This window comes from Notolepis coatsorum (genome assembly GCF_963971535.1).
Source record: "Notolepis coatsorum genome assembly, chromosome: 5".
Classification (NCBI taxonomy): Eukaryota; Metazoa; Chordata; class Actinopteri; order Aulopiformes; family Paralepididae; genus Notolepis; species Notolepis coatsorum.
The window spans coordinates 57,244,376-57,257,253 of NC_140169.1; the positions used below are offsets into that span (position 1 = coordinate 57,244,376).

At 43.2% G+C, this 12,878-nt stretch overlaps 1 protein-coding gene across 1 annotated transcript in view; it reads left to right on the forward strand.

The window, feature by feature from the left end:
- Positions 1-4,740: 4,740 nt before the first annotated feature.
- Positions 4,741-12,878, forward strand: part of LOC311228879 (protein Z-dependent protease inhibitor-like) — a 39,839-nt gene continuing 31,701 nt past the window's right edge. Inside the window, exon 1 of the mRNA XM_084314841.1 lies at positions 4,741-4,880. The gene's annotated coding sequence lies outside the window, so the exon portion shown is untranslated. The remainder of the gene's footprint in view (positions 4,881-12,878) is intronic.

Sequence of the window (12,878 nt, forward strand, 5' to 3'; positions counted from 1 at the left end):
GAACAATAAACACTATGCAACAACCATCAAATGCACACAGCACACACACCCACACGCACACACTCACTTAAACAAACAAACAACACACTGCAGCACCCACTCTCCACACTTTAGATCACACAAACACACTTTATATTTATTGATAAAGGATTTGCACTACAACTCGTACACCTACTGTAAATTGTACCTAAATTGTACCTCATCCCATTCTGCTTTGCACTATATAGTATTGTATATTAGTACACTGCATAGTATATTGTTATATGGTAACTCAGTTACGTCTATTATGCATCGAACATTGTACATATGTCTATACTGAACACTGTGACCTCATTTTTTACTTCTAATTTACATGCTATACTATGTTATTTTATTTCATACTTATCTTGTCTTGCACAGTCTCTGGAGCGTAACAGTAAGAAGCATTTTGTATAAAAGTATTCTGTACTTCTGTATGACAACTATTAAAGAAACTTGAGAAACTTGACTTGAAACTTGACCTCTGCTGTGGGGAAAGCACAGCAGCGCCTCTTCTATCAGCGGAAGCTTAAATGGGCTGGACTCCCACAGGGACTGATGGCCAACTTCTACCACTGCGCAGTAGAGAGTGTGCTCACGTACGGACTACTGGTGTGGTTTTCCAGCTGCACCAGGGCAGAGAAGGAGGCCCTCCACAGAGTGGTCAAGGCCGCCAGATCATAGTGGCTTTTATGATACACTGGATGGGTGTTTAGCTGGAGTTGAGGATGTAGACAAAATTCTTATTGAAGACTGGAACACGGATATGCAACAAAAAGATGCACCCGTCTTCAAGTCATTCAGTAGGTTTTGTGATCTGCACGGCATCAGTCAGCTAATCACCCAACCCACACGTGTATGTGAATCAACTCAGACTACCATTGACCTCATTCTGACCTCCGACAAGTCCAAGATCTCCAATAAAGGGGTTATAGCATGCGGGTTAAGTGATCATTATATGATATTCTGTACCCGCAAAAAACTAAAACAAAAGGCTGGCTGCCACAAAACAGTCACATCTAGAGACCTCAAAACCTACTCTAGCGAGGCCTTCAACCTTGAACTGGAGAGTCTGGACTGGTCAGATGAACTCAATGGTACACTGGCCGAAGAAACATGGCTTGGTTTCAAAACCAAATTCTCAACAATACTAAACGACATGGCCCCCCTAAGAACCACCAGGGTAAAAAATCGCGCGGAGCCGTGGATGCACTCCGAAATACTGGCCGCTATGAAAACCAGAGACAAAAAATGCTCTGAGTTTCGTAAAAGTCAGTCAAAGCTTACTAAAAGCACGAGCAGTGAACTCCAAGCCCACGTGACTGAACTCAAACTAGAAAGAAACAGACTAAGAAACGACGTAAACTCCATGATCAAAACTGCAAAAAAGAATTTCATCAATGACAAAACTGAGGAAAACAAAAACAAACCACGTGAACTTTGGAAATTACTCAATAATCAACTAGGATGCAGTAAAAAACTTAAAACCAGATTCTCAAACATAAACATAAAAACGGACAACACGCTCAACACAAGCTGGATGTAGCCAATTACTTAAACATTTTCTTCACAAACATAGCCACAACACTGGTAAACAAACTACCCTCCCACTCAGGGCTTTATGGGGTAGAACACATAGTAGCTTACTACAAAAACCTAGGGGTCCGCAAGGACGACTTCAAGCTGGAAATGGTAACAACAGATGAGGTACTCAATAAACTGAGCGCCCTCCAACCTAACAAGGCCACTGGCCATGACAACATCCCCTCCAAATTCCTCAGAGACTCAGCAGCCGCCATCACCCCAATCATCACACACATAATAAACCTCTCCATAAAACAGGGACACGTCCCCAAGGACTTCAAAATTGCGAGGGTGACCCCTCTGCACAAAAAGGGCAGCAAATTAGACCCAGGCAACTACCGCCCTGTTTCTATTCTCACCTCCATCTCGAAAGTCATGGAAAAAATAGTCTACGAACAGGTCGAAAAGTACCTAGCGGAAAAAAATCTAATCTACGAATTCCAATCTGGCTTCAGAACATCCCACTCCACTGACACATGCCTTCTCTATTTGAATGACCACATCAAACAAGAGGTGGACGCAGGCAAATACTGCGGCATGGTCATGCTGGACCTACAAAAGGCCTTTGACACGGTCAATCACTCCATTCTGATTGACAAGCTAAAAGCAATTGGTTTTGATAGTCTATCAGTGAGCTGGATGCAATCCTACCTTGAGGGGAGGGAACAGATGGTGGAGGTAAACGGTACCCTATCCCCCCCCCTCACAGTGAGCTGTGGAGTTCCACAAGGAAGCATACTAGGACCGCTACTGTTCCTAATTTATGCAAATGACATGTCGTCAGCTTGTGACTGCAACTTGTTCCTGTTTGCGGACGACTCAGCCCTGCTGGTCTCCAACAAGAACAAGTTACAGGTTGAAAAAACCCTCAGCTCGGAACTAGGCAGAATCTGCATATGGCTCGCTGATAACAAACTATCATTACACATGGGCAAAACAGAGTCCATTCTCTTCGGTTCAAATAACAAACTCAGCAAGACCGACGGCTTCTCAGTTACAGTGGGTGACAATATTGTAACAAGGAAAGATGAAATTACCTACCTGGGTTCCATCCTAGAGGCTAATCTCTCCTGTGACAAAATGGCATCCAATGTAATAAAAAAAAGTCAACCAACGAACTCGATTCTTGTACCGGATCTCCTCTCTGGTAAACAAGAATACCCTGAAGACTCTGGCAGGAGCACTCATTCAGGGGTACTACGACTATGCTTGCACCTCATGGTACCAAAGCACCTCAAAGGCGCTAAAAACAAAATTACAAACATCTCAAAACAAACTGGTCAGACTACTGCTTGACCTTACTCCTAGAACCCACCTCACCCCTGCCCACTTTGACAACCTAGGATGGCTTAGAGTAGACGACAGAGTACAGCAACTTGCAATGGGCCTGGTCTACAAGATACACTACACGACCAAGGTACCCATGTACATGTCAAAATACTTCCCAAAGGTCAGTGAATACCACGATCACAACACCAGAGGGAGCTCCACAAATCATGTTAAACCCAGATTCGGCTCAAATAAGGGACTAAACACGTTTCGCAATTATGCCACATCAATGTGGAACGCCCTACCCAAAGCTGTAAAGGAATGTGGATCACTACCCACTTTCAAAACCTCTCTCAAGGGACACCTACGGGAGACTGCAATTCAACACTGGCCCCTGTAAATATCCTAACCCAACCCCCTCCAATGTACAGTCATTTACCTAGTATGGTTTTGTCAATAGTCCAATGTACAATTTTGTTTGTTTGTACAGTGTCTCCCCCCCCCCCCTCAATGTACAGTTTTGCTTGTTTATACAGTGTGCCCCCCCCCCCAACCACCTCCAATGTAAATTACCCAGTATGGTTGTCAATATCCCAACGTACCCAACCCCCCCCCACCCAACCTCCTCCAATGTACAGTTTCTACGTCAAATGTATATACTCCCTTTTCTTGACTCCTTCTGTATCACAAATCTGGTATGTCATAAATGTATAGATGTAGCAGTACTGACTATCTGTATGTCATGTATGTCATATATGTCCTGATGAATTGAAAATAGGGGACCCTGATGTAAACAAGACGAAAGTCTTTCTCTGGTCTGCATCCCCTTAACAATTGTGTGTATTGAGCTGTACTGTATTGTACCCATTCTGCAATCTGTTAATAAAGTTTTCAATCAATCAATCAATCAAAGGCTGCGAGGAGGATCACTGGAGCTAGCCTCCCAGATATCTCCACAGTCTTCACCTCCCGCTGCCTACTCGTGTGAATAACATCTTACAGGACCAATACCACCCAGCACACTATCTTTTTCAACTGCTGCCCTCTGGTCGAAGGTATAGATCCATCCAGTCCGGAACTAGCAGACTGACCAACAGCCTCTATCCACGGGCTGTCAAGCTGCTCAACCATCAACAGGCTGCTCAATGACCCCCGCCCCCCCCCCCCCCCCCCCCCTCGCCCCCAACCCCCGGTGACATAACTCCCACTTCTCCATTACAACAATAACTGTGAACCGGACTTGCATTGTTGCACTATACACTATTTCATCCATTGCAAGTCAACCCCCCCCCCCCTCCATCCATTAACTCACTGGACTTTCACTGTAATAATTTATTTATTTGCACTAGCACTATTGCACTTGGGACATTGATGGTATATTATTATTATTATTGAGGACATTGGGACATTGATACTATATTATTATATTATTATTATTATTATTATTATTATTATTATTATTATTATTATTATTATTATTATTATTATTATTATTATTATTATTATTATTATTATTATTGACGTTATTATTTTGCACATGCTATATTTTATGTTTGTATGCCAGTGGTGATGTTCCAAACAAAATTTCGTTGTACCAACAATGACAATAAAGATTCTATTATATTCTATTCTATTCTATTCTATTCTATTCTATTCTGCAGACCAGAGAAAGACTTTCGTCTTGTTTACATCAGAGTCCCCCCATTTTGGTCCGTTAGTGGAGTTGTTGTTATTATTATTCCCGTCTATTCTAGAGACGATCAGAAAACATCCATCGTTCTTATCTGCGTAGGGCTGTGGTTGCACTGTGACGTGGTGACGTAGAGACGTGGTGACGTAGAGACGTGATGAGACAGCTCTGCGTAGTCTAACGGGAACGTTACGTAAGAAGACACACGGATGGGAACCTGCGCAGATCAGGTTTATCATTATAGTGGTACCTCGACCCTCCTCCATTCGTATTTTAATATTAACTTGGCGGACCAATTACGTCGTTCTTGGCACTAAATGTAAGTTTGATTTATTTAAACGTTTTTAACCATATCTTGTGTTTTTGTTCAATGCCTGGCTCCGTTATGCTGCAGAAGACACCATGGGCGGTGAAGAGATGATGCTCAGCGGATTGTTTTGATGCCATTTTTCAACCGTTCACCAGCTGCGTTGTCATCCAACCATTATGGCGTTAGTACAGTAGAGCCATGAATAATATTAATAAACCATAAACAACACGGGTTCAGCCTGGATCGGCGTTCAGATTTTACCTAGTAATGCCTTCTACATTTGTCCTTTGTACATGCATTGTTTGTATCTCATAATAAGAATAGCAGGCTATTTTTCTATTATAATACTAGGCTCATAAGAATAGCAGGCTTTCATTATTAAGGTTCATTGTTGTGGGCAAAGGTTTCCCGACATTTGTTAATTTGATCAGCTTTGATCATCGAACCCTGGCTCGTCGGTGTAATGTAATCAGTTTAGTGTCAGGTGGTGCAGACTAGCCCCTTTAATCGTGACTGTGCATCACAGAAAGGGGATTGATTGATTGATTGAACATTTTATTTAACAGATTGCAGAATGGGTACAATACAGTACGGCTCAATACACACAATTGTTAAGGGGATGCAGACCAGAGAAAGACTTTCGTCTTGTTTACATAATTGTTTACACAATACTGCTACATCTATACATTTATGACATACCAGATTTACAAATACAGTACTGTTTGTGTTACAAAAATTGTCTAAAAAAGAGAGTATATACATTTGACGAAGAAACTGTACATTGGAGGAGGTTGGGTAGGTGGGGTGGAGGGGGGTGGGGTGGGTCGGCGGGGTGGGCGGGTAACTGTACATTGGATTATCGACGAAACCTTACTTGGTCCCAAGAAGAGGGTATTGTGTATTATTGGGTAAGGAGTGGACATTTACTGTACATTGGAGGGGGTTGGGTTAGGACATTTACGGTGGTCAGTTTCGAATTGCAGTCTCCCGTGGGTGCTCGTTGAGAGTGGTTTTGAAAGTGGGTAGTGATTTACATTCCTTTGATTGATAGATTGATTGAAAAACTTTATTAACAGATTGCAGAATCGGTACAGTACAGTACAGCTCAATACATACAATTGTTAAGGGGATGCAGACCAGAGAGAGACTTTCGTCTTGTTTACATCAGGGTCCCCCATTTTCAATTCATCATAATTCGCGATAATACCTTTACAGCTGTGGGTAGGGCGTTCCACATTGATGTGGCATAATTGCGAAACGTGTTTAGTCCCTTGTTTGAGCCGAATCTGGGTTTAACATGATTTGTGGAGCTCAGGGGCGTAACTCCCGCGGGGGACATTGGAATGTGTCCCCCGCATTTTTTCAGAATGCAGTTATGTCCCCCCCCCCTTCTGACTACCTGTCCTATTATTATGCAAAGAGGAGTAGATGGGGGTCGCATTCTTGCCCTTATCTAGAGCTAAACCAGCAGCAGTGTGTGTGTGTGTGCAGTGAGTGGTGCGTTCCTGAAATCAACTGGGATTGCACTCGCTATTTGCATATCAATAGCGCCGGTCGTCAGGTGTGTTAAATACGACCGGCGCTATTGATATGCAAATAGCGAGTACTTATCTGGGCTCCACTTAGTGCACCCCCGTCCCATGAAGAACGCATGCCTAGTGTGTGTGACATAGAAGAAGAAAATTATACTTAAAAGAATAATGTTTACCGATTACTCATCAGATATTCTAGACTCCAAACGTTTCATGATCGCAAATTGTTTTAATTGTTCTTCATTCTGTTCCCCCCGTTTTGTTGATAGATTATATGAAGACCAGAAGTCAAATGTATTCTGATGCCGGCAATGTTCATTCCACTAAAAGATAAAATAGGTTTTCTTGGTGTGAGAAACTCTTTTAACTGGATTGGAGATAAACATGACATTTCATTTTCTGCAGATGAAGTGGCAATTAGAAATGCTTGAAAGTGCTCTTTAGTTCACAGATGAGTTGGACCCTGTTTTTTTGGCACGTTCCTCTGGTTATTGCAGTGATCTCATGTTGAAAGAAGAATTTCAGCATGAGTTCATTTACTGCAGTGTTGTGTTTTGGGGGAATCAGGAGTAAGGATTTTGATTTGCTTCTTTAGAATTCTATGCTGTAGCTTTGTCACAACAATCCCACATTTGATTCACATGCTGTACACTTTAACAAGTTTGCTTGACTCCCATTTCTAAGAGCAATTTGCCATAGCAAAGACCATTACGTTACAAACTGCAGTATAACTCTGGTTAAAAAGATAAAAACCCAAAATATTTACATGAGGGGAAGACCAATAATAAACATAACTTCTATAGCTTTTGTTGTTGTTGTCATATTCAATGGAAGTATTGTAACATCCTTGTATTGTAAATACATTTCACAATGGGAGCCATCAGAGATGAAAGGCGTTCCTACTGGTTTAGAGGAGGATAATTGTTTTTTGGTTGTTTGAACCCTGGAGATCTCTGAATGCAATGGAAATTCTGTATGTATGAGCTCAGTGTGTCGTTTACATGGAGAAATGGCGCCACTGCCTGGGAAAATGCGGTATTGCACCCCTGGTATTAAAAAAAAAATCTAGGTAGAGAGGGGGGGGGGCCCTAACCACCCCCAGCGACGTCACTCGCCACGCCCACAAATCTGTCCCCGGCACACCTGGAGAGAGAGTTACGCCACTGGTGGAGCTCCCTCTGGTGTTGTGATCGTGGTATTCGCTGACCTTTGGGAAGTATTTTGACATGTACATGGGTGTAGTGTATCTTGTAGACCAGGCCCATTGCAAGTTGCTGTACTCTGTCGTCTACTCTAAGCCATCCTAGGTAGTCAAAGTGTGCAGGGGTGAGGTGGGTTCTAGGAGTAAGGTCAAGCAGTAGTCTGACCAGTTTGTTTTGTGATGTTTGTAATCTTGTTTTTAGCGCCTTTGAGGTGCTTTGGTACCATAAGATAAGATATTCCTTTATTAATCCCCTTGGGGAAATTCCAGTGACACACACATACAGCTCATGATCGTCTCATTAACACTTTGGCTGCCGGAAAACGCCTAAACACGTCATTCCCGGCCATGCTCAAGTTGCCGAAGACGCTTTACAGCGTCTTTAATATCAATATTTCAAAAATCTGGGATCGGATTCATATTTCCCCTCCGCTGGTCTGAGATCCACCAGGAGGACCCACTGAGCTCTCTGGCGGTTCAGGAGCACCATCTGGTGGCCGATCGGCGCAATCGCTTAACAGGAAGTGCCGTAGAGGTTGTGCTGGTCGGCCGTATTACTTCCGGGCACTCGCTATAGGTCCCGAGGCTCGATCTCGACACACTACATAGCGATCGATTGCCAATAACTCGATAAACAACATGATTTGGACGTATATACCATTATACAAGCTGGAGATGGACCGGGTAAATCGACATCCCATAATGGTAAAATTTCTACTCTACGATGATCGCCCAACGGCGCGCGGAGACTGGGGTGAGTTTTAGCGTGTAAAATTACCGTCTTCGATACTAACTGCTATTATCAACATTTGACCCACATTAGATGATTGGTATAACGCTGCCCACGGAATTATAAACGCCCCCTAGCCCATCCGGTCAACATCAGATGACGTGTAGTAACTTCTAGAAGTACGTCTAGTTGGAATTTTTTATATCGCGCTGATTGCCATAAAACTGTATTGCATCATCAATATAATGTATTTGGGGCTATAGATCACGTTCTGGAGAAAGCTGCAGAAAGAGATGAAAACATACTTATACATTAGACCATACTTTTTTTTTTTAAACTTTGACCAGTCAGCTGGTTTCTTTTAGCGTTTATCGCTTTTTCTGGTCAAGTATGACCGACAGAGACAGGTTGAATGGGGTATAGATCGTAAAGTGTAAGAAGAAAGAGGATCTTCCTCCAAGTTGGTTGACAGGTCAATCAGTCTGCCAATATTAGTCCCTTGGGGAGATGGCATGTGAATTGACAAATAGCGCAGAATAGCTAAATATCAATCCCCCCCTAAAATCCCCCCAGTCAAAGTTAAGAAGGACAAGACAAAAAACAAGACAGACAAGACATTTCCTCCATCCCCTCCCATGAGACCGCCGGACCCCCCCGATCAAGCACCCCAACCCCGGGGTCCAACTCCGGGATATCCACACGCCAGATTGTATCCAATGATACATTTTTATACGTGGATTGAATTAATAGCGTATAAAAGTCTGAGACAAACCCTCTGGAGGTCGTCCTGTCCACTATGAGCCTGAGAAAGGGGTGTGGTTGCAGAGCTTGAGCCCACGGCACGCCATGCGCCCTCAGCGCTGACCTTAGTTGAAGGTAAAGAAAGAAGGACTCGCCGGGAAGATCATAAAATTCTCTTAAGTCCTGAAACGCACGGAGGCCGTTCTTATCATAAATATCCTCCAGAGTATGAACTCCCCTCCTTTGCCATTGAGGAATATTAACCGGCTTGTGCCCAATAAGTAATTGCTGGTTATTAAAAATAGGAGAGTCCAGGTGCCATGGGCATTTAACCCCACACGACTTCTGTACATTACGCCACGTCTGGATCACGTGAGTTATGATCGGTCCATACCTCAGTCGGCATTTCGAAATAGGGACAGTGGAGTACACCACATCCTGCAATCTTAGCGGTGAGACCGCCGCCGCTTCTAAGGAGCGCCAAGATACAGCATCTACAGGGTCTAGCCAGCACATCAGAGGTCTCAGTGAAAAGGACCAGAAATAAAGCTTAAAATCAGGGATTGCGAGGCCCCCATCTTGTTTCCTACGTTGAGTAGTAGCTCTTGATTCTCGGGCGTTTGTTATTCCAGATAAACTTAGATACCATCGATTGTACCTTGCGCCAGTGGTCTATTGGAGGGGGCAGGGGGAGCATTGAGCTAACAAAGTGTATCCTAGGCAGTAGGGGTGGACGGTATGGTCTAAAATTTATATCACGGTATAATTTGAAGCATAGACGGTAACGGTATATATCACGGTATCAGTGTTTCTGTTAGAATAATTTTAGAATTATTATTTAGAAGAATGACATCCTCAAGGCATGTAGATTTATAATATTTTAACTTAAAACTAGGCTACTTTTGCGTATAAAGTCATTATATTCCAAATAAAATAAGTCCCGAGTCGAGACTCCTGCTCCCATTGCAAACAGCGGGGCTGGATTTTGCTAGAAGCATATGTAGCTGCAGAGCCGCAGAGCGAATTGAATTGAATAAGAATTGAGACAAAGGTGCCACTCATCCTCAGCTTTAAGAATTGACAATTGTGTCAACAAATTGACACATGTGTCAACAAATTGACACATGTGTCAACAAATTGACACACAAAATGGTGATGGGGGGGCGCTGTTTGACGGGCCTGTGACCAGACCTGAAAGAGCCCCTGGCTCTGCGGCTCTGCAGCTGCATGCTATTCGCAAATCCACTGCTGCAGCCGTCCTCCCGGCTCCCGCTGCTGCCGTCGTTATCATAACACTACACACATATCGTAATGTTTACAGCAAACTGTAGTTGATCACCAGGTATGTTTTATTAACGTAGAATAATTCATATAAGAAAAACGATAGGGAAATATCTTACCTTTCTCCACTGGTTAAAAATGCCAGGAACTGAAATTGAAACTTGCTGTGCGCCGCAGTGATATGTGTTTATTATGAAATGACAATTGCGTGTTGACACGCCCACTGCGCGAAGCCTCCTAAATAACTTTTTCCAGTTTGCACATATCTATTATCTATGACTAATTCTATCTATTTTTAGGGGCAAATGCGATTGAAATAGTCGCGCTGTGGTTACATGACGTCATTGCTATTTTAGAGCTGCTGTACCGGTTACACGGTATAGTCAAAATCCATACCGTAGAGCAAATTAATACCGTTTATACCGTATACCGTTTATACCGTCCACCCCTACTAGGCAGGACGTTCATTTTGATTATGGAAGCCCGGGCTTGTAAAGAGTTAGGAAGGGACGACCACCTGTCTAGATCCTGGCGTATTTTATCATAAGTACCCGTGAAGTTGTACTTAGTAGTTTGATTCAGCGTGGGGAATATCTCTATGCCCAAGTATTTAAAATGTTCTACTATGGGGATATCAGCTGGTAATCGTACCGTCTTGGCCAGCTCATTAAGAGGTAGGCAGGCTGATTTGTTCCAGTTAATCTTAAAGCCTGACATTTTACCAAAGTCGTCGATTATTCCCAATAATTTTGCGGCCGACCGGGAGGGGTCGTCTATGAAAATCAGCAGGTCATCCGCATAGAGAGCAATTTTGTGTGGAGTATTATTGACCATTATGGGGACGATGTCCTCCGATTGCCTAATAAATTGGGCCAATGGTTCGAGGGAAAGCGCGAACAGTCCTGGGCTCAGAGGACAACCTTGTCTAGAAGATCTGGAGACTGGAAAAAGTGTGGAACAGTTTTTGCCTGTCAGTATCATCACAGACGGCGAGGCATACAGGACTTTAATCATATGAATAAAACTCTTTCCAAGACCCATAATCTCAAGTACCTTCCACAGGTATGACCACTCAAGTCTGTCAAACGCCTTCATGGCATCCAAAGACAGAACTGTGGACGGAGCTGTATTGTCTAAAGTTACTGTTATCGATTACATGCAACAGCCTCCTAAGATTATCTGCAGCCAGGCGCCCCGGGATAAAACCAGTTTGATCGCAGTGGCCAAAGGAAAGGACACTTTAAATTAGAATAACAGGAACAGTGTATTGCACTACCAAAGCTAACTAGCATGTCCCATATGCTCTGTAAATAACTATGTACAGATACCGAGATGTCACTCCATGTTACCTGTTACCTGTTTACTGCACAATGTTGTTTTTTCATTTTTTGATTCTATTATATGTTGTACCACTGTATTGCACATCGTTGCGGGCAAGACCACCCGCATTTGATTGTATACCTGTATGCCGTGACAATTAAAACTCTTGACTTGACTTGACTTGACTACCAATACAGTCATAAATCTCTGCAGGCGACGGGCCAGCACTTTGGCAAACACTTTTAAATCGGCCCCGAGAAGACTCAAGGGTCTATAGCTACCACAATCATTGGGATCTTTGTCCTTCTTGAGAAGTAAAGAAATCAACGCCATATTGACATCTCTTGAGAACTCCCCTTGTTCGATAGCGTAATTGATCATATCGAGCATCAATGGACCCAGTTGGTCCCAGAAAGCTAAATACACTTCGGGTGGAATACCATCCCAGCCTGGTGCCTTACCCCTCTGCATTTCAGCAATCGTCTCCCTCAATTCCACAAGAGTGATCGGTTTCCCCAGTTCCTTGGCCTCTTCCTCAGAAATGTGGGGTATCTCAAGCCCGCCAATGAACGATTCAAATAACTGTGAGTAAAACTCTTTAAAAGTCTCATTGATCTTTTTCGAATCAGTAGTGACTGCACCCTGGCTCGTCTTGATCAAGGGGATATCCGAGAAATGATCATTCGAGCGTATTTTCATTGCCAATAGATGGCTAGGCCTGGAGCCGTGAAAGTAGTAATTTTGTCTTGTCCTATGTATCAAGAACTCAGACTGTTGTTTAAGTATGGAGTTTATTTCTTTCTTGACTATCTTACGTTGTGTGTTTAGTCGTTCACTATAGTTAGTTTGCAAGGATGCATATAGGTCCGCATATAATGTTTCCAGTCCTTCTAGCTTTTTTGACCGGGATTTTCGCAAATTGGAGGCGAAAAGTGTGACATGACCCCTGATAAATCCTTTCAATGCGTTCCACAGGACCCTAGGGTCTTCGACTGTGCCAACGTTGATCTGCAAGAATTCAGCTAGTTTACTCCTGAACTCAGAACAGAAATCATCGTTCTTTAGCAAGGTTGAATTAAAACGCCATCTGGGAGCTCTCGCGGGAGAGCCTGCCAAAGGTTGCTGTAAGGAAAATCCCCTTGTGGTCTGAGAGAGCCAAGGGAACCAATGAGACATCGAAACTATCAAACATATTAGGGGAC